This window comes from Accipiter gentilis, chromosome 3 (assembly GCF_929443795.1).
Source record: "Accipiter gentilis chromosome 3, bAccGen1.1, whole genome shotgun sequence".
Lineage (NCBI taxonomy): Eukaryota > Metazoa > Chordata > Aves > Accipitriformes > Accipitridae > Astur > Astur gentilis.
Genome location: NC_064882.1, coordinates 40,539,052 through 40,563,836, shown reverse-complemented (window position 1 = coordinate 40,563,836; position 24,785 = coordinate 40,539,052). Strand labels below are relative to the sequence as shown.

The 24,785-nt window shown below is 44.8% G+C and overlaps 1 protein-coding gene across 4 annotated transcripts in view; it reads right to left on the bottom strand.

Moving 5' to 3' along the window:
* Positions 1-3,599, bottom strand: part of FAM53A (family with sequence similarity 53 member A) — a 73,319-nt gene extending 69,720 nt beyond the window's left edge. Inside the window, exon 1 of one of the 4 annotated variants that reach the window (XM_049793102.1) lies at positions 3,524-3,599. The gene's annotated coding sequence lies outside the window, so the exon portion shown is untranslated. Of the gene's footprint in view, positions 1-2,473; positions 2,496-3,133; positions 3,483-3,523 lie in introns of those variants that run through there. The other 3 variants (XM_049793123.1, XM_049793096.1, XM_049793110.1) reach the window with 3 other exon arrangements.
* Between the last annotated feature and the right edge of the window lie 21,186 nt (positions 3,600-24,785).

The window sequence follows — 24,785 nt, the reverse complement described above, 5'->3', positions numbered from 1 at the left end:
TATCCCTCAGATATACAGTCAACAGATTAGAACAACTTACCTACCAAGAAAGTATCAGCCACTACACTGAGTTCAAGTAGCTCTTTTCCTAGCCATTAATTTCTTCCCTAGAACTAATGAAAAGGGCTGCCTTCTGCTCATTAACCCTTCCTTCAGGAGTGCTCATAAAGGCCTTCACAGGTTTCTGTGTATAGTTTCACCCCCCCAGTAAGCTTATGTTACTTACAGTATCTAGAATAAAAGTTACAGCTACTTCTGCAATGGACAGGAATCTCTTACATGTTCTACCATAATATATTCCAAAATAAAAGTTTATATGTAGATTGTGTAATGCTAAAGACAAGGTCCTATGAACATTTACCTGCAAGATCATTCCTACACGAATATCAGCTCTCAAGAACATCAAAAATAGTCCAAGAAATTTATTTTATAAAAATAAAAATGAAAGTTCAAAGCAAGCAAAACTTTCTCTAAAAAGAAAGCACAAAACTTGTGAGCTTGCAGGGGAGAAGGAAATTCACTGTCCCCAAAAGGCAAAATTTCTGTTTATTATGACCATCAAAATGCAGAAAAAGAAATTTAAATGATAATACCAGTATTTTCCACTAAAGGTTTAACAATACTTCTTACTAGTATTTAAGAAAACCCGAAACAGAACCAGAAAGGACAAATTCTTAGAACAAAACTCGAAACCAGCACCAGAAAAAGTGTAGGAGCGAGGAAAGAATTGTGTTTGGAAAGTTTTAAGTACACCATGTTTCTAAAGGGAATAATCTATCAAACCACAGGAGGTGACTAGAACTGCCATCATCACTGCTAACACAAAGGAATGTAGATTGGGGGGAGGCAACAGAGGAAGGGGGAGAAAGAACAGGGTAGGGAAAATGAGAAGGAACTAAAAAAGGGAGCTACAGTAATGGCTACCAGACTCTCAAGGAATTCCTATAGGAAAGAATAAATCCTTCATGGTTTTTTTTTTTTTTAAATAAAACAATCCATGCAATAAATTGCAGACATCTCAGTAACGTTAATCTTTCAGTTTATCTGCCCACCATATTTTCATAACTGTAGTTTTATGCCTATACTAAACTTCCAAAGCTTAATACAATGGTTGCGAATAGAAATACTATTTCTTCTTTCAGCCTCCTTATTCTTCTGAATCATAAGTACCCTGCAGAAAAACAGCTTTCCAAGAGGACGCAGGGAAGTTTAACTACACCAAATTTAAAATATCCCTCTACAATTATTTAATCAGCTTTAATTCTCAAGTTAAAGACACAATAACTACGGGTTACACACTGGCAGGTAAAGGCCGCTAGAGGACAGCCAGATTACCACAGCATGGAACATCCTGAAAGGATATCATTAGGGGGATGATCTTGCAGATCAGTATTTTATGTCTAATAGGCAGCATGTACTTCCATATGATGAAGAGCAGCATCTTGTTACTGACAAAAAAACCCAGGGATGATTAAAAGTAACAGATATATTACTATGAATAGTATTTCCCCAAAATTCAAAGCGAGTGAGTAGTAAGTAAACCCATTATCCAGTTAGGAGTTCCACCAGCTTATGCAGAACTACTTGAAATGTATATTTGAGCTCCCTACACACACTGATCTCCTGCCTCAGAGCGCAACTCTTCCAAGCATTTTCAGACGCACAATAATTGTAAATATACAGGCTCTTTGGGCTCAATCACGTACACCGCATCTCCAATAAAACCAGATCAAGTCACATGCTTCATTAGGAAACTTTTTGCTATTCGGCAAACACTGCACTCCAGATCCCATAAGCCCAACTCGAACCAAACAGACTATCCACAATTAAAACACAGGCAGAAACATCTGAGCTTGCCACAAGATACACAAACTTACTGGTTCTTGCCAGAAATGGCTTGGACGGAAGTATTTTCTAGCAGTCAGGCATATGAATGGGAGGCAATGTAACAGTAAAGGCTGTAATAACTGTTCTCAGGAGCTAATTTTAATGTAAGCACAGTGAACCAGAAAATAGATTTGACCAGCTGGCTCAACTCATCCCGAGGCCTAGAACTCGGCATGCATGTTAAAAGCCAGTGACTTATCTGGTCTGACTCACCAGGCCACTTCAACCCTGCAACCTGAAAGTTACAGGGCTACTACAAAGCACTGTTTCTGTAACGGCTGTTTTCTGAACGGTTATGACGGATATATCATTTACCTAAAGAGAAAACGCCTTAACTTTCAGATCTCTCCCAGAAGAGTTCAGATAACTGACGCAACGCTAAACCAGAGGATCGTCCTCAACGGCCAGCCTCTCTGCCTCACCAGACCTAAAGCGACCTCCTTAAACAGCACCCAAGACTTCGAGAACCCAGTTCTAGCTAGCCTTCGCACAGGCAAGGAGACGTTTAATAAGCCAAATAATCAGAACAAAGCCACGTTACTGCCCTTCGGAAAGCTGGAATAACACAAAGAGCCTATTCACTCACCGATCTCGGACTTTTGAACCCAACCGGTCGTTACGCTCGCCAGCCATAAATCAGAAATCAACTTTCCTATCGCTTGAGGGAGGGGAAGGGAAGAAAATAATCACGGTTTTCACCCAGGAACCATTGTGGAAGGCAGCTATTGTGGAAAAACGCGCACCTACTCTGACGTAACTCTCTACCCTTGAGCAACGGAGGGGAGAATCGCCTCCAAAACCCCGGGGCGATGTGCCCGCAGCCGTGTGTCCCGCAGGGCAGCGGCACAAAGGAATGTCCGCGCCCGGCCGAGCGCCGGGGACCCCCCCCGGGACACCCCCCCATCCCCCGGCCGCCGCCGGGGCAGGCCGGAGCCCTCGCCTGGAGCGGCCTTGGGAGACACAGCACCGCCGCGCAGGCAGCCCGATTCCCAACCCGAGCGGCAATTATTAATGCTAATGAGGTGGGGTGGGGGTTGGTATGGGTTCGGGGTTTGGGGTTTTTTTGGGGGGTGGGGTGGCGTATTTTTTCTTTCTTCTGCCAGGGCTTCCACACGAAGCCTTCGGCTAACGGCAGGGCGAACAGGCAGCTAACCTTTACCTCCAGCTGGGAGGAAGGAGCGCGGCCCCCGCTCTCAGCACCAACAGTAATTAAAAAGAAATAAATATAGAGATACAGCCCCCATACCTATTTATCCATCTAGCCGTATAATTAAGGAGACGAGCAGCCCGCAGCTCTGCGGCAGCGGGAAGGCTGCAGCCGCGGGGAAGGGCAGCTCCGGGGTGACACCCCCACCCCGCAGGGTCCCTGTCGTGTCCCCCCACGGGGCGGCGGCGGCCCGTTCGGCCCCTCTTCGCCCACCGAGAGCTCTCCGGTCCCCACAGTCACCCGGGTTTCGCGAAGGGGTCCGGGCCTGGCCGCCTCCCCTCCAGCCAGCGCTGCCTCCGGGCCGCCTGAACGGCTGTTACCTGCCCGTTGCGCTCGCCCTCGGCCGCCGGGTGCTGCCACCCGCGGCCTCGCCTGCCTGCCTTCCCTCCCCCGCCCGCCTCCCCTCACCGCAGCGCCGGTCACCGGTACCTGCGCCCGCCCGGGCCGCCTCCCCTCCGCGTATGGACCGGGCTCCTCAATGGCAATTGAACAAAACACAGCCGGCTCCGCCCCCTCCCGGCACTCGCCTGCTCCCATTGGCCGGCCCGCCCGCCCGCCGAACTTTGACCCGCTCTGCCATAGGACGGCGGGGAGAGCTGGCCCGGCCCACAAGGGGCGGGGGGCTGGTCCCGTTCCCGGCAGGGACTCACGGCAGTGGTGCCGGGCGGGGCGGGGAGGAAGCGCTGGACTACAGCCCCCAGCAGGCGTTGCGGCGGCCCGGTGCCCTTCTCTCATTGGCTAGCCGGGGAGCGTGCGGAGGGGCGCTTGGCGGGGGCGTGGGGAGGGGGGGGAAGCTGCGCTTCTCGCCCGCGGGGCGCGATTACGTCATCGCGTCCCCGGATGGAGCCGCAAGAAGGACGCGGGTGCGCGTGTGGCGCAGCGAGTGGGGCACGGCGGGGCCCAGCCGGCCGGACTGCGCATGCGCACTGGCCGAGGGCGCCGGGGTGGGGGCCCTGCCCTCACCTCACCTCACCTCAGGAGGGCGGGAATGGGTGGTGATGGTTCTTCTTCTCCTCCGCCTCAGGGCGATGGAGCTGGGGTCTGGCCGGGTGTGGGGGTTGCCCCCCGCCTGGAGCGAGGCCTGAGCTTGGCAGTCAAGGCCGCTCTGCTGGGTTTGGGCCTTGTCAGTCTGTGGGTGACCTCCGCCGAGGCCTGGCCTGGCCCTGGCCGGCTGGTTGCGCCCAGCCTGGCGATGGTGGCCAGAGTTCTCCCCAGAAAGGCTGAGGTGCGGGCAGCCGGGCCTGTGGCAGTGCTGGAGGGAGCGGGAGTGGCACCCGGGGCTTCCCCCAGAAGCAATTGCTGTGGCTTGTCCTAACCGGCTCCCACTGCTTATGTGACTTTCCCCATAGCTGGTTCTTCCCAGCGACGTGCTGCTCTGGGCTGTGTAACGGTGTGGTTACACTGCCCCCTGCTTGCCTGCTCCGTGCTTCCCTCAGCTGGCAGCTTCCAGGCCGACCTGCGGGAAATACCTCAGCTTCGTCTCCCACAGGGGTCCCACATGGATCCGGACTGGTGCCATCTTCTCTTGTCTCTCAAAATGGAGGCCAGAAAAAAACCCAACATCTGCTTCTTACTCTGCAAGAAATATGTTCCTATGGGAGTTTCTCAAAAGCAGTTATGAGTCAGCCGTAGTGAGGAAGTGGGATGTGTTTGGACAACAATTACATTGTACACTTGTCAGGGCAGAGACTGCTTTATGTGGATGCGTAGTCCTTAACATCATGAGAAACCAAACCCTGATTTACTGTTGCCTACAGGCCTAACGTTACAGAAGTACAGGTATTTTTTATTAATGGTAACTATTAGCAAGCCCTTCTCATCCCTTTAACAAGGATCTGCTATGTCAACCTTCTGCAACCTGTTCTTCAGTGTTTGCACATGGAGTTGTATTTTACTTGCTCACCTTTCCTTTGACCCAGAAGTTTTTCAGCTGACTTTACCTTACTATCCTGTAAGATTTTGCTGAATTACAAGACAATGCTGCAATAGATACCTAAGTTAACATTGCAAAGCAGAGTCCAAACCAAAACTGTGTTCCTGGGAGATCCTTACTTTGGCTTGCTTAGTTTCTAGGCTTTCAAATTTTAACGTTAAGAGACTGATAACTTAAACCCAATTTTACTTCAGACAGCATTACCAGGTTTTGCTGCTCGTTCTTCATCACTGTCCTCTCATCTTTGGCACTCTGTACAACACTACAGTACCCAGTTTCTGGAAAAAGTTTGTGTGTTTATTTTGATAAACCTTAGGCTGAAATTTTTTCAAATAGTTTTCCAAGATACCTTTCCCAAATTATACAGTGAATATTTAAATTAGCATACTAGTTCTCTGTAAGATCAACACCTGCCTCTCTTTAGAAAGATGTTACAAGCGATTAAAGGTACACAGAGAAAAGTACACAGCCTTCTCCCATAGCTCAGTCCTGGCTCTTGAAATATTTTCTGGTTGTGCTCATTTTGCTCCTGGCCTTATTGTGAATTCTAGTGCATGGGAAATTGTAGTTCATCTGCTTTCATGATCCTACCCATATCTTTGGCAGGGATTTGGCTCCATCCTGTAATCAGTTTTGTACACAGAATTCCCCATTGAAAACAAGTTATCCCTGAAGCATTTCATTGCTAAATCCTTATCCAAACTTAGAATTAACAATTTAGTTTTTTAAAAAATGAAGTCATAATGTAATTTTATCTTTCACAGCCATTATACCTAAGTATTCCACTGGAGTTTAGCAGCTCAGGCGTGAGATTTTGGTGTAAAACTGGTTTTCCCTCACCTACAAGTTCAACCCTTTTCATAGTTTTGAAACATTAATGTTCCTCTCAGTTAAGCCACAACACTTTCCTCCAGCCTCCTGCACTATTTCCGCTGCAAGTAAAGGTAAAACCAGAGGGAACTTTGTGTTTCTGAAACTGAACTGTTTCTTAATTGCAACTGTTTACTTACAGCCATGGGTGCAGCGATGGGGGAGGCATGTGAAGGGAGCTACAGCTGCACTCCCCCAGCAGTCAGTGCTTCTGCTTTCAACTTCCACAGGCTGGATACTTCCAACTAGGGTAAAAACTTTGCAGTAATTAAATTATCTTATGGATTAGATAACTCTTAAATCTTTTTTCCTCTTCTTCTGTAATGCTCCCCTGTAATTTGTCCTCTGATTTCTTTTATCGCTTTCCATTCTTTTCTTCAACTTTATCAGCTTTTTTTCCATTGCAACAATGGCTGATATTCTCTTCTTTTGGGGTGGATCTGCTTTTACCTGTCTGTAGTCCAAAACCAGGTGGGAAGCTGAGCCCTAAACTAGTCATGTTACAGAGGTGGTACCACCTATGATCAGCTGGTTGCATCCCAAAACTTACCACGTGGGCAAATCCCATACAACAGTTAACAAAAACTAAGGGGCTGGGGTGGGAGGTAGGAGTGAGAAATCATATCTGAGATAGGGCAAGTGGTAGCTTTAGTCAATGTCATTCAGTATTCAACCATAGTCGTCTTCTATTTTATACCCAAGAGTAAAGCTCTGGCAGGGATCCAGTTTATAAATCAGATCTTGGTAAACACAGACCTAAATTTCCCTCATGACAAAGTTCGATAGTAATTGTCTAGCACTTTAAATATCTAATTACAAACATGCTACCACATGTTAAAGTGGTTGGTGTCTGTTCACTCAACTGTGTGTCTCCAGGAAGGGCCATCTGTTTCCAACAAACAGTGAGACATTAATATAGACAGGTTTCTAAATTTTACAAAAAAAAAAAAAAAAAAGAGAAAAAAACCCAACTAAAGAGAGACACAAAGCTGTCTTTACAATAAAGCACAGGCTGAAATAGGTGTAATCAGAACAAACCTCAGGAGAAAGTTTTCACCTAAGGGAACTGATGCATGGCATGCTTGTTCAAAGATACCCTTCTGGGGATTATTTTATGTGCCTAAACTACTGGAGTAAGTGTATAGAAGTCTTCACTACATATACAGATTATATGTTCAGTTTGGTCCATCTTGACCCCTATTTTCCCTAAGGGAATAGAAGTTCCTCTTACATCCCGTCTCAACACCTAGGTCCTGGATCCAGTTGTTCAAGAAAGGGAATGTTTTGCCCTCCTTAATCAGAACGTGGTAGATAGATAGGCATGAGTGACACTCTGGCTTGCCTCTCATGCAAAAATAACAGATAGATCTTAATGCTACGGATGTGTTACTACTAAGCTGCTGCCAATATAGGCAAATGACCACCTGAGATCAAGAAGGGAAACACAGGAGACTATGCAGCTCAGTTCTTTTTTTTGTTATTATTTTTATACTGTTTGTAGATAAGGAGCCAGCAGCTATTTGATGTAGTTAAAGAAATCAAGTGCAAAAATAGTTCTGACTCTGTAACACGCACAGCTGCTCATAAGGTTCAGATGAGCATTTCTAACACTATTTCAAATTAGGTGAGAGGTATTTTGCTGTGTACACTGATCACTTTTTACTTAGCACAGCAGTAGTAAGCCAAAAGTGTGTTTACTACATACTGTGGTCCTCTTACAATGACTTACAGAAGCAAGACAAGTAAGCGAGTTGGGATATTGATAGCAAGCCTCAGGTAAATTTACCCCAAATCATGGTATTTCTCTTCTTGTAGCAATCACTGTTAGTCATTCATCTGTTTCCCCATAAAATACGTATGATGTAGAAGGAGCCTGTGTTTTAAAAGACAAATTTATGAAGGCCTGTCAGAATGATTCCACATCCAATAAAATCCTTCACTGATCCTCTTTCCCTCAGGGTCACTTCACACTCGCCCTTGGGAGCAATGTGGATTCCATCTCCCAGCCCAGGGAGTTCCCACGCAACATGAGTGAAGAAAAAAACTGGTCTGACTTTGGAGTCCAACATAGAGCAGGTACAAGAGACACTGCTTAGGCATTGAGAGGTCCTGAGATATCCTGCGTGTTTTGAGAGGATGTTTGAGCATGGCTGAGCCTGATCAAAATGCTTTTCACACTTCTCCATTCTCTCTGTTTAGCAGTTTCACAGCTGAGTGTACAGGTTCTGGGCTCAAGACGAAGTTCTGCCGCTAATTACATGTATCAGTTGGTGGGTTTAATGTAAACCTTGCTCAGACTGCTTAAACAGATGAGTTTTCTCTATCATGTACTTTTCCTTACTTACTCCAAGGGCTTGTTACGAATAAGATAAAGCAATAAGAATCCTAAATAAATAAGCTGGAATTGAGAAGCAAAGCAGTGTTCAGCATCAAAATCTGAAACAAGTAGAGGGCTGACATGCTGGGATATTAGAGTCAGGGGTCTCTCGTATATGACTACAAGTTGGCTAGACATTATGTTCTTTGTGAACTCTTAAAAGGATTTTGAAAATGTTGAGTTAATCATGACCAGATCAGGTTTTATTGAATTTCATGGAAGGGTGACTCCATCCCATGCCCCCTGTACACAGCTGACTTTTCCTACAACCAGACTTTCACCTCCATTACCTGCTATTCCTGCTACACAGTTGTGTGCTGCTTCTTAAATTGAGCCATCTGGCCAGGATATACTTCATTTTTCAGGGTATGAATTAGCCACAGTATTTCAAAAAGGGCAAATGAAGCTCTCAGTGCTGAGCCAATACAGCATTGTTCAGCTTTTCACTGCAGTCCCCTAGGAACAGTCCCACTCATGAGAACTCTAAATTGCTAAGAGTTCAGCCAAAGCATCTTCTGCCTACTCAAGTTTCTAGTCCTTCCTACATATGTTTCCAAGTGCCTTGTTCTTTTTGCAATATACAGCACTTCCTTCCTAGACCTTCCCTACACTTGCCTGCTTTACCAAATGGCTTATTCACCTCCTGAGCGAGCCGTTTCTCAGTCCAGAACTTTTCCCCAACTTGTCTCTCCTTGAAAAAAGCCAGGGACAGTAAAGGTGCATCAGTTACCTGAATCCTGGTGCAGCCAGGATGGCTGCTTGCGTTCTCAGGTTTGCATTTTTTCTGCCAGGACAGGGCATATAAGAGCTCTTGTAAAGTCTTCTAATGATTTCCAATGCAAGGCATAGGGAAGACAGATCACTAGCAAACAAGTTTGATTAATAAGCACTGTTACTTAAAGCATGCTCTGCACAACATATCGCTCTTGTTATGTTTCACCATCCTTAATACAGAATTTCTGTATGAGCCATTTCATCTGCTTCTCATTTTTTATAAGTTGGGGGAGGGAGGGAGTTGTTTTGGTTTTGGTTGATTTTGTTTTGGTTTGTTTGTTTGTTTAAGGAGGTAGTAGTTAGCACTGTTCTGGTACTTTTCTGTTATTACTTATCCAGAAATCTGAGGAAGCAAGAAACAAATTAATTTTCCTGTGGAAACACACTGGATAAGTACTTCCTTAGTGTAAGAATTGTTTATACATGCTTAGATACTATTTTCTTTTATTCTGCTTCAAAATCTGCTGAGAAGTGGTGGAAGATGTGCAGTGGGCAGTGGCATTGTGTCGGGCCTTAATATCTTTTACCAGTTTCCAGGAAACAAAGACCTTTCAAGCACAAAACTTTACTGGAAAACAAAGTGGTTGCAAACCAGTAATATTTGTACTTCACTTCATCTCATTCCTAAATTGACCGTGCTTAGATAAAGAAGGAACTATTTTAATCATTAAATCAAAACAGGGATTTAAGGATGAATTTTCATTTGCATTTCAGCCAAGCTGAGTGATATATAACCAAGATTTTAAACATGAAGTCTTCACGTAGATTTGTGCATGCTAATAATCAGGTGTAACCAACTATTGAAGGGTTTTCTTTTACATTTTATATTTCTAGATAATTCCCCCTGCAGAAGGCAATTCAAATGCCATGTTTCTACTCATGCTCCCAGACCTGCCTCCTCTGCTCAAACTAAAATTGCAGCCTGTCTCTCAGAAATCCCATCCCAGATATGTAACTGACAGATCGAGCCCATTGTGACTCAAATAGAACTTTTAATTTTCTCTCACTTTTCTCCTCAACTAATACAATCTCATCTCATTCATATCCATTCAAACTGCTGCTGCAATGGTTGTCTAGCCATGTCCTTTAGCCACACTAGCCTTCTCCTTCTAACTCTCCAGTGGCTTTTTTTTTTTTGTTATATCAACCACACATTCCCTGCCTTTCCATTCAAAGCCCTTCATAGCCTTATCCTACCTCTATCTACCTTTCTCTAAAGCAAAGGCAGCTTCTGCCTCTTGAGCCTCCCAGACACTATGGACTGCACCATAAGATCACCTAGTGTGACCTCTACTTACCTCAGGCCTTTACATTTAGCAAAGATACTCATATATTAAAGCCAAAGGTTTCAATTAAACTAAAGCGGTTTAATTCTCAGGAGACTAACCTGTGTTTCACAAGCAGAAAACAAGAGTGATCACCGTTGCCTGAGGCTTTTACGATGGCCCGAATGATTCAGAAGGTCAACCAGGCCATTGGCTGTAGAGGAAGGGGATAAAAAAAAAGACAAATGAACCTTCATGTCCCTGCTCCCCTGGCTGGGAGGGAAATGTCTTCCTGACCCCCAGTCAACCCTGTGCAAGGGAGCAAGAGACATCCATCAGCCCTGTAGAAAGAGGGGTTTCCTCATCACTTCAAAACACCCACTTAAACTGTTCTGTTTTGAGCTGTGGGACACCTAGGATGTCTCTGAAGAAGGGAGGAGATAATACTGGAGCTAATAAATTTTCAAAATCTGTTTTAATGGAACCTGGTGTCTTTTGGGTGTGTTTCAAGGCTGACTGACTAAGATGCAAGTCCTGACAGAATCTTTTTCTGCAGCTGGGGTAAGTGAAAGCCTTACAAGTTTGGGGTTTTTTCTGTGTTCTCTGTTGCCTAAGACTGCAAGAGCTGATTAAGTGGCTTTGTCTTAAGTGGGAACACTTGTAGGGTGTCCTCTATTTAGTTGGCTACTTCCATAAATTGCGTGCAACCTCCAAAAGGCCTCTAAACCTTTAATAAATTCAGTTGAAGATGTCCAAATGGTTTTAAATGTATTACATCATGTACAGATATGCATGGACAAGTACAGATGACATGCCTTGGTGGCTGTGTTGGGAAAAGGAAAGTGGGGGAGCAATAATTTCTCCCTCATCTCTGATACTATTGGTTAAAGACAGGAGATTTGATTGTAGCTGTTATTTTAATACTGAACTGGGATTGTTACAAGTATGCTGAAGGATGAGTGCAAAGCCTTACTCCCAGAAAGAAGGAACTGAGCAGGAAGACTATGATGCAGGTGCTGGGTTCAGGAAGAACCACTGAGACCCTCCAGCCCCAAACCTAGCACCCACAGAGGCTCCATGGTTTCCTCTTAAAGCTAATGAAGTATCTCATGGTTTAGTTAAAAATCAATGGGGCACACAGTGCATTGCTAAGTAAGCAGCAGTGCATATTTACAATCACAATTAAAAAAATGTATGTGATTTCAAACTGCAATATATCTAACACAATGATGGCCACCAGAATCCATAATAGAAATCAGCCATGGAACCTCTGTCTTGTATTAAACTACTAATGGACTCCCCTTGGCTTTCTCCTGTGCCAGTCTTCAGGCTTTGGAGAAACTCCCTCGATGTATCTGCAAGGTTATAGCATTATTGTTATCTCTTCTCATATAGCCTCGCAAGTTCTGACTTTGCTCTGAGATCTCAAGAAGCTTGAGAAAGCCTGCCAGTGGTGTGCTGAAGATGCTGCTAACGAGGCTGATCACCACGCACATACTCTTTTCCCTTAACTCTGATGGCTGCCTGCTTCTCTTCTCTTGCCTCATCCTTCCTTTGGCAATTCTTCAGGCAAGGACCTGCATACTTATTCTGCGTTGGTGCAGTGCCCAGCATAACAGGGACCTGGACCATCACTAGAGTTCCTAGGTACTTTGGGTTGATAAATAATAATGGAAATCTGCAAGCAAGAAATTCCTTTGAGGGTTTGGGGCGGGGGGGGGGGGGGGGCGGTTTTGTGTGAACCAGAAATTGTAGCTTGCCCCCCCCCCCAATCAGTTAAAATACTCCACATACAGATCTGCAGATCCCACTGTAAACAGCTAAAAGCATTTCCCTCCCCCCTACCCTGAAAGCTATCATCAAATATGTTTTTTGAGGAAGAAGTGCAATCTTTGAGTGTGTTTCCTGTTTCAGTTAATTTTTTATGTTCTAAAGCCAGCGGGTACTTAATTTATAACGAGCATCTCTAACTTTGTCATCAAGATAGCAGTTCTAATTTTTTTACAAGTGGTGCATTTTTTAACTCATTATATATATGTACATCTGTATGCTAAGGCCTTATGTGAAAAAAATTAGAAGCAAGGTTCACAACAGCAATGTAAGGCTCTGCCTGTTTTTTTCCTGGTTACCAACCTTGTACAAATTAAAAGCACATTAGCCACTTTGAAAATAAATCTGACTGCAGTTCAACCTCTTCTCTTTGGAGTTTTAGTTTGAAGATAGCATTGGCATTCCACTGGCTAAGCCACTTGAGTGAATTTCCTGATTTTGCTTGGTTGCTTAATTTCCTGTTGGGCTCACATTTTGCCTAATTCAAGACAAAAAGACCCCTATAAATGGGTTGAATGATTGAAATTGCAGAGCTGGACATAGCAATTTGATTGCAGTTCAGCATGCGCCTCTGAACAGAGGTAGAATTTCTAAGACATGCATGTAAGTAACTCTAAAAATGTCTTTAATTCAGCATTTTTCTCCCCTTATTGAATTACCCATCTATGTGTCCAAATATCTGTTATCAAAGGTCTTCTCCTCGTGCTCAGGTTTTAATGTGTGTCCATGACAAGTTTCCCCCTGTTATGACATCACTTTTAAGTCTCTAAAACAGGACAAAATATAAAACAATAGGAAGTGCTACAGTCTGTTATTCATAAAAGCTCTATAGCAGTACTTAGGAGTACATTTAAAGCAGATCTTCTCTGCATCATTTTTTCAGCGATAGGCTTTACATTCAACTTTTAAATACTCAGGACTGTGAATGGGACTAAATAATGCTTTAGCAAAAGCCTATAAATAATGAATACATAATACATATAATTTAAGCTTCTAACTTGATTGTTCCACGCATCTTTTCTTTATTTATTGCCTATTGTGCTGTACCAAATTACTAAGCCATAAAAGCCTAAAGTAAAACTGTTGGCTTTTTTCTGATGTTCCTTACTCAGTGAAGAATACTAGCTATATGGGTTTATTTATTGGTTAGATTAGCGGAAGACTTTATGAATTAAAAGATGCACTTTGCGGTTTTATTTGAACACCATCAGCCTGGGCTCAGCCTGATCTTTTCTGGGCAGAATGTCCTTCCACAGCACTAGCCATGGTCCAGGAGCTACCCAGCTTATCACCTGTATGGAGCTGGAAGCTTTAAGGATTCAAACTCCACATAGATTGAGGCTAAACTAAAATCATGACGATACCCTGTTTGTTATAAGGTCAATTTCCGTAATATCTGTTATTCAAGTATCTTTTCTATCAAGAACTTGCTGGTGGAATGGGTACCAAATTATTAATATAGGTGAACTGAACACCGGTATTTGTTAAACTAAAACGTTAGCTTGGCTTTGAATGCTTGGGCCTGATAACTCTGAAAGGGCTGTTGTGAACCACATTTCCAGCAGCCTGATTTGCTTCAGACGTGACAGATGGATTCTGCAGGAAATGAAAATGCTGTGTCTTCTTTCCTGAAAAATATTATTAATATTCTTAAGCACTACTCTTGTATGTGTCGTCTTTTCAGATGGTCTGTTAGTGGCAGGGATCTTGCTATGTGGTACATCTGGTTAATGGCCTAGAACATCGCCACTGTTTACAGTTATTTCTAACCGGAACTGAGATCAAAGATCAAGTTAATGGAAGAAAGAACAATGAAAGATGAGAGCCAGTCCTCTGTTAGGAGGGACTATATTCTGCCCTTGCAGAGCTTTATCTGGTAAGTATTTTTCCATCTCTGATGACTGTAAGCCAAATCCTGTGACCTTTATATTGACTAGCTTTGTATTCAAAACTACATCAATGGGATGGCATTTAATTTGGGCACATTTTTAATCCAATGCCCTTTCATTTTTTGAAAAATCCATTTTACCTAGCAAGAGCTATGTAATACTGCCTCTAAAAATACTGTGCCTCGGCATCCTTACAGCCATGAACCAAACGTACTAGCTTTTTCATGATTATGGACTTAATCTGAAGGTTGCATCATCTTCTGGGTTCTTGCAAATAGAAGAATATAGGTTGAGACAGGGAAAACAATTTTTCAGAAGAGCCAGGTACACATGGATCCAATAACCTCTTGAAACTTTACAAACTAGGTAGCTCTGACAGTGGGCTTCATATTTCCATCTGTATAGCAGCAACTTTAAAAATGTGTATGTAACATAAACATGGCCAAGATACTATGACTGATTTGGGTGGTTCTATTTTTATGTTATTTTATTTTTAAGCTAGCTAGGAGCAACCATGGTTTAAATTAAACCTGTCACTTCCACATAATTGAAGAGGGATTTACAGAAGATGCAGACGCTTTTCATGCCAAATGTTGTGCATGTACAGAATGAGAACCAACAATTACAATTAATTTCTGAGCCCATATTCCATACCCAGGAAGCAGCAGTGTGCCTCCTTATCACCACAGCTGCATGGGGAAGGGGTTTTATAGGGGTTTTATGCATTTTTTTCAATGCTGTCAGAACCTGGAAGTTGTGAAATGCCTCAGATTTCTTTTGCGTGCATTTGTCCAGGCTGTCAAGAAGGTGCTCTATCTAGCAAGGGCTACAGGCTGGAACAGCAGAGGGTCTGGCAGCATTTGAGAGCTTTAACTAAAAGTTACAGCAGACAAAAGCATCAACTGTTGCATTCCACCTGTTATCTCCAGGATTCAGCAGCACTGCCTTCCCCCTCCAGCTTCCCTGCAAGTCCTGGGAGCACTGAGATAACACTTCACTCAAGATCTGCTCATGCCAGGTTATTGATAAAGTTAGGAATACGAATAACTTGAGGAAGCAAGGCTAGATTTTCAGTTTGCTGAACTTATGGGCCGTGTCTAGCCTGGTACAACGGAAGTCCAGCTGTCAGTGTTCTTTGTCACCCACCTTTTAGAGGATGTCATTTTGCTATGGCAGGACATGAAAGGGGCTTTGAAGAACACTTTGTAGTGATGGTGGGCGACTACTGCGTTTCTGGTTACAATTAACAGCACATTCTCACCAACTCTCTGCAATTCTGCTTGTTCACAGGCCCGGGGCAGCCAGAATATCTTTATTTTGTCCCACACTCCTTCATCACCATGGCAACAAATGGGCAAATATTATAAATTTTTTTTTTATTTTTTTTTTGCAAATAGACTGGTACGTTTTCAAGACCACACACACACGGAGTACAGGTAGTTCAAACTCGGGGATTAGCACATGAAAACCATGGGTTTAACCAGTAACTTGGGCTGTGGCCTGGCTGCATGCCAATGCCCACTGGAAACCATCCTCACAAAGTCACATTGGTGACTAGACAAGTATGTGGGCAACGCCCAATGCCAGCCTGTGGCTGTTGTCACCAGCAGTTAAAGGGAGGTTGGGGTCCCCTCCAAGACCACCCTGAGCTCATCCTAATTGTGCCACTGGGGGAAACAAAGGTCAGCTCTTGTGCAGGGGTTTAAAAGTCAAACTTGCACTCCCAAGGGGACGCTGTAGCCCAGAGCCCTTAGGGACACCGCAGTCACTAATTGCTGTGGCCTGGGAAGCAAAGTCACCATCCGCTTTAATAAACACTGGCCCCAAATGGAGGGGCAAAAGGAGCAACATCAGTAGGTCATCGAACACTGGGAACTGAGGGAGGGGATTCACCTCTGCCTTTCTGCAAGTCAAAACCTTTGCATCACCGAGAACCCCACTGGGCAATGCTCTGCCATGCAGCAGCAATTACAGCATCGGGGCTATAGGCAAACATGGACTTCTAATTTCTGGTTCGGAGTCTGGGAAGACATCCTTGCCAGCCGCAGCAGCTGGAAGGTACGGTGTCTTGGCATGGTCATTGGACTGATGGATCATCTGGCATCAGACCCGAGGAAGCTTGAAGGCTCTCATTTGCAGCCTCTGGACCCAGAAGCTAGCCAGAAGGTCTTGAGTCTTTCCCTAACCTGTGGCTCGTTAAGCACCCTGCAACATCCGTATCATTAGGTTATTTCATGGGAAAGTTTTCTTTTTGTTGGTTACGTGTTGCTGCTTGCACATGTTTTTTCCCCTGTATCTAGACCATCTATTCTTTTCAAGTGACAGATACTAAAAGTAGTAAGCTGTAAAAACATGTACCACCAGAGTTATGAAGAAAATCTCTTGGGAGACGGTAAAACAAACCCAGTCCCAAACACCCTCCCCTTGCCCATGTTGCCAAACCACCTCCTTTTCTACTGCCCTGCCAACAACTCAATTCTTCCACAATACCTACAGGGAGGGAGGTGGCAGCAGATTAAAAAGCCAGGTTCCTCCCTCCCCAAGGTTTCCCAGCACGTATTGCCGGCCTGGGGAATACAAGGGAAAAGGAGAGGAAAGGCTGGTTATGCCCTGCGTAGGACCAAGCAACTTTTCAGCTGTATAAAATATATTAAATTCCAATCTCACTGGAGCCAGTGTTGAAAGATTTCAGCAAGGCCAACACTTGACCTTTAGCAGACAATAGCCCCGGCCCTAATTGGCAACTGCTCATTGTGCGTTTTCATGTGTTTTGAACAGGCGGGTTTCATGCTCATTCCCCTGTAGGCTCAGGTCTGGGGCTGCGAGCGGGAAGCGGCGAAGGTTTGGTGATTTCTGATTGTTCTATAATGCCACCTGCTGACTCGAGGGCGACAGTAGCCAGTGTATCAAAAGTCCTTTCACGCAGCCCTGCTTTTAACTTTAGTGCTATTTATATTAATGGGATCATTCAATGCATTTCACTCATGTTCTGATTTAGAGTCCGAGGACAGACCCGAGTTACAAATCCTAAGTGAACACCATAAGATATATTGGACGCAAACTATGCCGGCTGATTGTGCTTCACTTGGGTTGCAACTACAAAATACGATGAGAAGGGGATTGAAAAGCTCTTGATACTCAAAATATTAAAATGTTGTGTTTATGATGCAGTATGCTTTTTTCATGAGCGATGCAAGCTGCAAGCGTTTGTGTGCCAGCACTACCATGTGTCTTCACTAAATGGCCAAGATGATAGGAGGGGGGGAAACATAAGTGTTTCCCTTTACGTCCAAGGGAGGCCCAGATCTTACTCCCTCTACAAGGATGATTTCATCATCCATAGCAATTCATGCAAAGATGCATAGAATAGTAAAGAAAGCCCCATCCAGAAAAAGGCTCCAAATCATCTACTTTGCAAAGCCTGGGAAAGTTCAAACACAGATCTGGAGTGAATGCCACAGTGGTAATTTAATCTTTTAACAAACTGAAAAAAACATGACCCTTTTATCTAATGAAATTCTCACTTCCCGGACTCATCTCATTACACCAGTTGGTCCTTCTTCTTCACCACTTCCCTGTCTTGACCAAAATCCTGTTTCCATCACCCCTCATCTCTATCTGAACCCTTTTATCAAAGTATCTCCCTGCTGCGCTGCCCATGCTCCGCTAGTCCCCTCACGTCCTCTCAGGTTCTCTTTTCCTTAGCTTCAGTTCTGCTTTTGCTGCTGGCACGGACCTTATTCGTCACCTCCTTAAATAACTATTCACTCAGGTCTCTACCAGCACCCCCAGCAAATCTTTGCATCTTGCTTATGAGTTCCAGGTTGATGCTCAGGGTACCTTTTTCAAAGGGCTTCTGACATGGGCAGCTTGATGCTCTCCAGCCCGGTGGAGACAGGCACTGCAAAGCCTTTGCACCACTCTCCTCCTTCTGGCACCTTAATGGGGTCTAATTTTTGTGCTGGCCTCCCACGCACTTAATAAAAGACGCACATTCAAGCAGGCTTTGTGCCCAGAACGCAATTAAGCATCCAACTGTCCGATCTGTGTGGCCAAATCCTCAGCGTTCCCGGGGGTTCTCAGGTGCAGGTTCACACTGGTTCATCAGGTTTCCACAGGGGGGGAGGAAATGTAATTTAGCTCTTTCAGTCTTAGTCATTGAAAATAAAAGGGGAGTAAGTGAAGCTTGTCTTTGGCTGTAGGAATGGCAAACAAACCAGGCATGATTCTTTATCTTAAAGTGAAATTTGCAAGTGAACAAGGCATTATAATTGATGCAGATTTAAAGATATAAGGTGAGGCTATTCTGTGTTTAGGTTTAAATGACAAACCTTATCTCACTTTTCCCATCCCCTCCCTTTTTCTTCCCTTGCACAGCAAAAACCTTAACAATAATTTCTTCAGACCCAGTCCTCAGAACCACCATTCCCCATGACTCCAGCAATTTTTAGATCAGCTGGAGATAATTAGCAACCCTGAAGAAAATCCCCCTCCATCAAACCTCTCTTTCAACACAGGCTGACCACAGAAATGTCATAATACCTGAGACGAGCAGTTTCACTACATGCTGTGGGTCAGTCTATGCCACTAACAAAAATACTACATGTGATGAAAACAACCCAAAGCCACAACACAGAAAATAACTGGTGCATCAGACCACATGAACATGTGGGGGGACCCAAAGTCTGCCTGACCGATGTAAAGATATATATACTGAAGATGTATCAGGTGTGTTTAATTCCAGAGCTGAATCAAACTCAAGCTCTGGACTATTAATTGTGCACCCTGCTAAATCGGCAAGCCTTTTGTCATATAGCTGTGGCCTGTGCCCGTAAGTTCCTTCCCAGGGAATGCCTGGCATGGCTTGGGGGATAGCAGGCATTCCTAAAAGGCAGTACGGACAGTCCAGAGCCAGCTCTGGCTCATTCCATGGTTCTCCAGCATTATCTCAGCAGGTTTTACATCCTCCAGGCTGTCTGGGCCCTCCGCATGCTGCACAGCAGGGCTCACCAAACCTACACACCCTCAGTTTCATGCTATGAAAACACCATCTTGATGGGATACAACACAGCTGTTGCATTGCTTTGGACTCCTTGAACCTCTAAGTATAGTGTCTTAGGCCTACAAGGCCACCACGTGGGCCCAGAGAAGACCACAGCACCATTGACCTGCCCTAGCAGGTCTGCTAGTGACAGGGGGAAGGGGTACTTGGAAGGCACTGTGTGCTGCTGAGGTACGATGGGGTGGCTGTCCTCTGCTGGAGTCACCAGGCTGGACAGCAGGGACAGGGTGGGCTCCTTGGTCTTTTCCTGGATATTTATAAATCACAATTCTCTTTCCAGAGAAGCTGAAGTGTTTGGTAAAAGGGGAACGGCCACTGTTTTCCCGTTTCTTGAAAGGCTGGCAGCCTCTGCAAGGACAGCCAGGAGCTGTTTCTCCAGCTTGCAGTTTTCCAAATGACTGTCACCTTCCTCCTTGGCCCACTTTCCACGGCTGTTGGAAGCCCTTTCGGTCTCATTTTTCTACCCTCACAAATAACCCTGCTGCCCTGCCCTTTCATTTTACTGAGAAATATCATTAACAGATCTTTTTTCCACTCCTCTACATCCTTAATACTGCCAAAAAATAAACCAACTGCAGTATCCTCATTGATGGAAGCTATGAAACACCAAGCCTGAGAGTCTGAAGTGTTACAGGACAGTTACCCCCATTAGAGTAGAGCAGATAGCCCATGAAGTTGTACGTTGTTATAGCAGTAGGAATCTAACTCAGTTTCCATCTTCTCATGCCCTTTCTCAAGGCAGCCAGCCCTAAGGGTCGAACTGGCACTAAGTTGCTGGGCTTTTTGCCTGGCGCACTTTGCCGTCTCACCAACCAGACTGAAATCACTAAGCTTTATTGGAAGCAGGCAAAAATGACAGGTCCCAGCTCTGTGAGGTGATGTGTGATCCCTGCTGTAATAATGAGAGGTGATGGTATTTGATATTTTAAAGTGGCCAGTAGGACTTCAATCATCTGGGCTGGAATTATTTGACCTAGAGACTCATAGGTGCAGTGTTGAACCCTCACTCAATGCTCCTCTTAATCGCTTGATCTAGCAGACGTTTATTCTGTGTATAACCCTGCAATAAGCAAAAAAAGTAAATAACAGACTAAAGCTTTTAAGTACTTCATAAATAAAAACTTACATTTTTAAACTCTGGTACACTTCTGTATAGCTGTTTAGTATTAATTGCCAAGCTGTGTCATACATACTATGAAGGTACATTTGCTTTAGTGGACAGATCTCTTCTGAGCAAACCAGAAGGTTGTAGGAGTTAGTGTTTAATTACATTTTTTATTTTATTAGTTATATATTAATTATGTTTTCAATGCTTGAAAGGAGAGTGAGAGAGAACATGAGAAAAACTTGTTCTGGGCGTTTACTCTGAAGAACTAGAAGTCTGAAAACACACTTGGAACTAACAATTGCAAAAGTTCTGCCCAATCTTTTTGCTGCTAAGATTATTGGTGCAAATTAAAGCAATGTTGATATTTTTATTCCAGTTTGGAAATAAAGGCTGGTCAAGGAATCACAGCAGACACCAAAACTAGCTACCTACTATTTGCAACAAACACTAAATGGGATATTTTTTGGAGAAAACAGAAAGCACCAGTAAGGGACAGCCTGCTTACTTGTCTGGCTTAGAGCAATCTTAAGCCTTTGCACATTGGTAATCTTCCCAACCCAACTCCAGATGTTAAGTCTGGCTGGCTGGAGGGGGGACAGGAAGATAAGCAGAAGAAAATACACCAGATATCCAAGATTAGAAGTTATGCAGTCTCAGGCATTCATAAAAGATGGGAGCTCGCCAGCTCTTCCACATATGGGATGGAGGTTTGAAAGTGGAAAACAGCTGCTGTTGTCCTGTGCTACCCGCCAGGCCTTGGAGGTTATGCCACTGGCCCACCACAGCTAGAGATGGCGAAGGATCCTCAGCAGGGAAACCCAGCTCGCTGGTGGAGTTAGAGGTGACATAGGACAATCTCATCTTCTCATCCAGGAGAAATATCACTGACTACCAGGCTAGAGGTGACCCATGATAATGACAGGTGGGCTCCTACTACACCCACATCCTTCACCTGGGGCAAAGAGCAAGCGATGTAGTTAGAAACTTTGGGAAACAGCCTTGAAAACACAGTCAGCAGTGATGGATGAGGCATCACTGTGACTTACAGTGGGGAGAGCACACAAGGCAGGCCCAAGAGACTGAAAGGAGAGCAGCTCATAAGGCTGGAGAAGGTAAGTGTGTGAGATAGGATCTCCTGTCTGTGGACCCATCAGATAGTTGGTTCAGTTGCCATGGTCATTGCCATGCCTTGGCATGGATGTTGACTTGCAGGCTGAAGAGCCACGCTGAGTTTGTCTTGTGGATCATCCCCTAACAGCTGCAAGCATTAGGTGCTTCAGAGCAGGAGGAGAGAAACCAAGGAGGATCAGCGTAGCACAACCACAGGAGATGTTTGTTCATTTACAAACATGAGATTTATATCTCCTTTAAATTAAGGATATGAGCTACTGAGAGCAGCAAAATGAGACAGTATTAACCTGCCCAGAGTGTTCATAACCAGCCTTGCTTGATTTCCTTTTTATAAGAAGAGTTTCAATTGCAGTACTGGCTAGGGCTCAAGAGAGGTCTAAAAAAAACCCCCTTATATCCTGATATTATTTAACAGGGCTATGGACAACTGATGCTTCATCTTCAGTTTCTTCAACTATCTTTAAAAGAAATGTTGTCTGAAATGCTTCCCAGATGATTGGATTAATGAAAACAGATGCATTAGGAAGAGTTATTATAAATGCCCCATTGCAACCTGAACAGCAAGGAAAAAAACAACAGTGCTCCAGCCACCCCAGAACCACATTGTTTACACCTGGGAGAGAAAAAAAACCAACCAACTTGGTCTGTGGTGCAAGTTAAAATTCTTTTTTATTTATATTGTGGTATTAAAAAGAAGCATCTGTATTAGTTAGATATTTACTGCCTAAAGCAGAAGGTCATTTTTGTCTTATAAAGTACAACGCAGAAGTGCAACAGGGGAAGCAGTCCCTGCCATACCTCTAACCTGCTGTGTTACATTGAGCGAGTCATTTCTCTTTTGTGCTTCAGCTTCCCCATCTGTAATTGGGGCTGATATTAACCCCCTTCTTGGGGAAGCACTGGTATGTAAAACTCGTGTATGACTGTCACATGCATTTTCTCTGTACAGTAAGAGTTTCCTGAATCATTCCATATGACTGATTAGATTTTACGTTTCCCCAAACATCTTCAAAAGAAACGTGAGCCTTTGTCCGGCTGCAGTCCTATATCGCAGCTCATTTCACAGGCAGCCCGGGCTGTTACTGTCTGCTACCCTGGGATGCTGAAATCTTGCACCACACACTGCACTTTGATGTGGCATTGGCACAAGGAGGATGCTCCCCTCCAGCAATGCACAGAGTGAAACCAGGCAGCGAAATGTCCAGGCAGGGTCAGGATGGATTCCACGGCTCTTGTGCTGCCGCCGCTGCCTCCTCCTCACTTTTCCCTTCCTGTAGCAATTATTGCTCATCAGCACAGTTTAACAATTGCACAAGCAAACCCTCGGAACAAATGAATTCAGGGCCGAGGGCCAACCTTAGTCAGTGGAGCTTTGCCACCGACTTTAAATGGGATTGGGATTTAGCCCTGCAGCCTTCCCCTGTATTTCCTCTTTTCACCCATTCATGTGCTACACATGTGTAGCTTGCTGGCAGCTCCCCCGGCTTTGGGATAAGGCACTCCCAGGTACGAGCTCCAAAAGTTGCACCCGTAACCTCCTGGCATTCTTCTCCACCCACTCCCTGGCTCTGTCTTTCTGCTAAGAGTTGTTCCAGCCATTTTATGGTTTCTTTGAAAAGGTAGGAGAATAAAGACAAAAATAGATCTCAATCCATTCATAGAGGTTTCTGTTGGGCTGTGAAGAATTTAAAGGTCCTCTCACTTCATCTCTTGTTTATCTAGTAGCCTCAGGCCTTATCTACATGAAAGGGTTGCACCCATTCAACTAGATGTTAATTTAAACCAATTCATTAAACTAATACAAGCCCTGGAGCAAGCGGAGGGATGGACACTCCTGCACCATATTAAAACCAGACTCCTATCGGTTTGCTTTAATCTGGTGAGAAACTAAACGAAAGTAAGGAGCGCCCATGGACAGGTTTGCTCTGGTTTTACTGAACATATGGAAAAGAGCGATGCAAATCACGCCAGGGAGTTCTCACTCAGCAGAGCTCTGCTGCTCATTCGCCTGCAGGGACCAAGTCATGACTTGAAACAAATGCCTTCCACTCCAGCCCAGCTGCCTCTGGTGCAAGACTTTCCTTTCTTGCAGAAGAGAAGCAATCCGTCTCCATCTTAATGCTTTAGAGAGGGTCCTGTAGAGGGGGCAGGCAGGGGGAAACACGCGTCCCCGGCTGCTGGGGTCACAGCCCGGCACCTTCACGCCAGCTGCCAGGGACGGGACGGGGACTGAGGCACCAGGTTGTGCAGGTTGGTTGGGAAGTGGGCACACAACCCTCGCTGGACCTGCCATCACCTTCCGCACAACGGGAAGCAGACAAGCAGGGAGCAGAAGCTTCTCGTCCCAACCCCAGCAAAGTTCACCAGAGCTCGTCTGTCTGTGCCCTCGATCCTGGCCTCAAGCTCAGCCATTCGACGGAGATCTGGAACCTCTGGAAAAGTGGCCAGGAGCCTTCAACATACAGCCAGCGCCAGAAGCCTCTCTCTTGCACTGGAGTGCGTTGTGGAGGTCTCACACCTCTTATCCAACCCAAGGGTTTTGTTTCAGGTCTTTACTTCATGGCCAGTGCCCCTGCAGGTGGTAATAAAGCCATAACAGTGTTTCCATACCACAGTAATGGGGGCTAAATAAGAAGCCAGGTAGAGGGTAGCTCACCTGAAACAAACTGTGATGTCGGTGGGAGCCAAAAAACCCAAAAGTCCCAAGCAAAGTCACTATTCAATGAAAACCATCCCGAAAAGGAAAGAGCGGGGGGATGGGACTGGACCATTTCTGCTTCACAGCTCTGCCCTCTTTTCAGTAATTGGAAAGGACTAAATCACCTCTTGTCAATATCTAATGAGGATTATGGAGAACAGGAAGCCAGACTCTTCTCACAGGTGCCTAGTGAGAGGATGAGATGCAACAGATCCACGCTGCATCAGTGAAATTCCAATGGATATTAAGAAAAAATACTTCATGATGAGAGTGGTTAAACACAGGGCCACAGAGATGGTGGTATCTCCATCCGTGGAGATACACAAAACTAAACCGGACAAGACCCTGAGCAACCTGGTCTAACGTTGAAGCTATCTGTCTTTTGAGCGGGGAGATTTGACCTGATGGTTTTCTCAAGTCCCTGCCAACCTAAATTATTCTGTTTTATTGAAGGAAAATAAGGCAGAAATTCCCTATCTGAAGCCAGCTTTCCCCATGTTCCAAAGACCAGGGCTGTCACACAGCTAGTAAATTCACCTGGCTATTACCCAGGTGTTCACTCTTCCTGAAGAGAGAAGGCAAAAAGAAAATAAAGAGCCCTGAATGTCTGCAAAATGGTGCCAATTGCTGCAGTGCAATTCCGTAGAGTAACACAGAAGATTTTCCATCAGGAAGGTGCAAGTAGGAAAGTGGAAGCCTCCAGTGAAAGCTTCTGGGCAGCCACCTACCTGCTGAACGGGCCACACAGAGATGT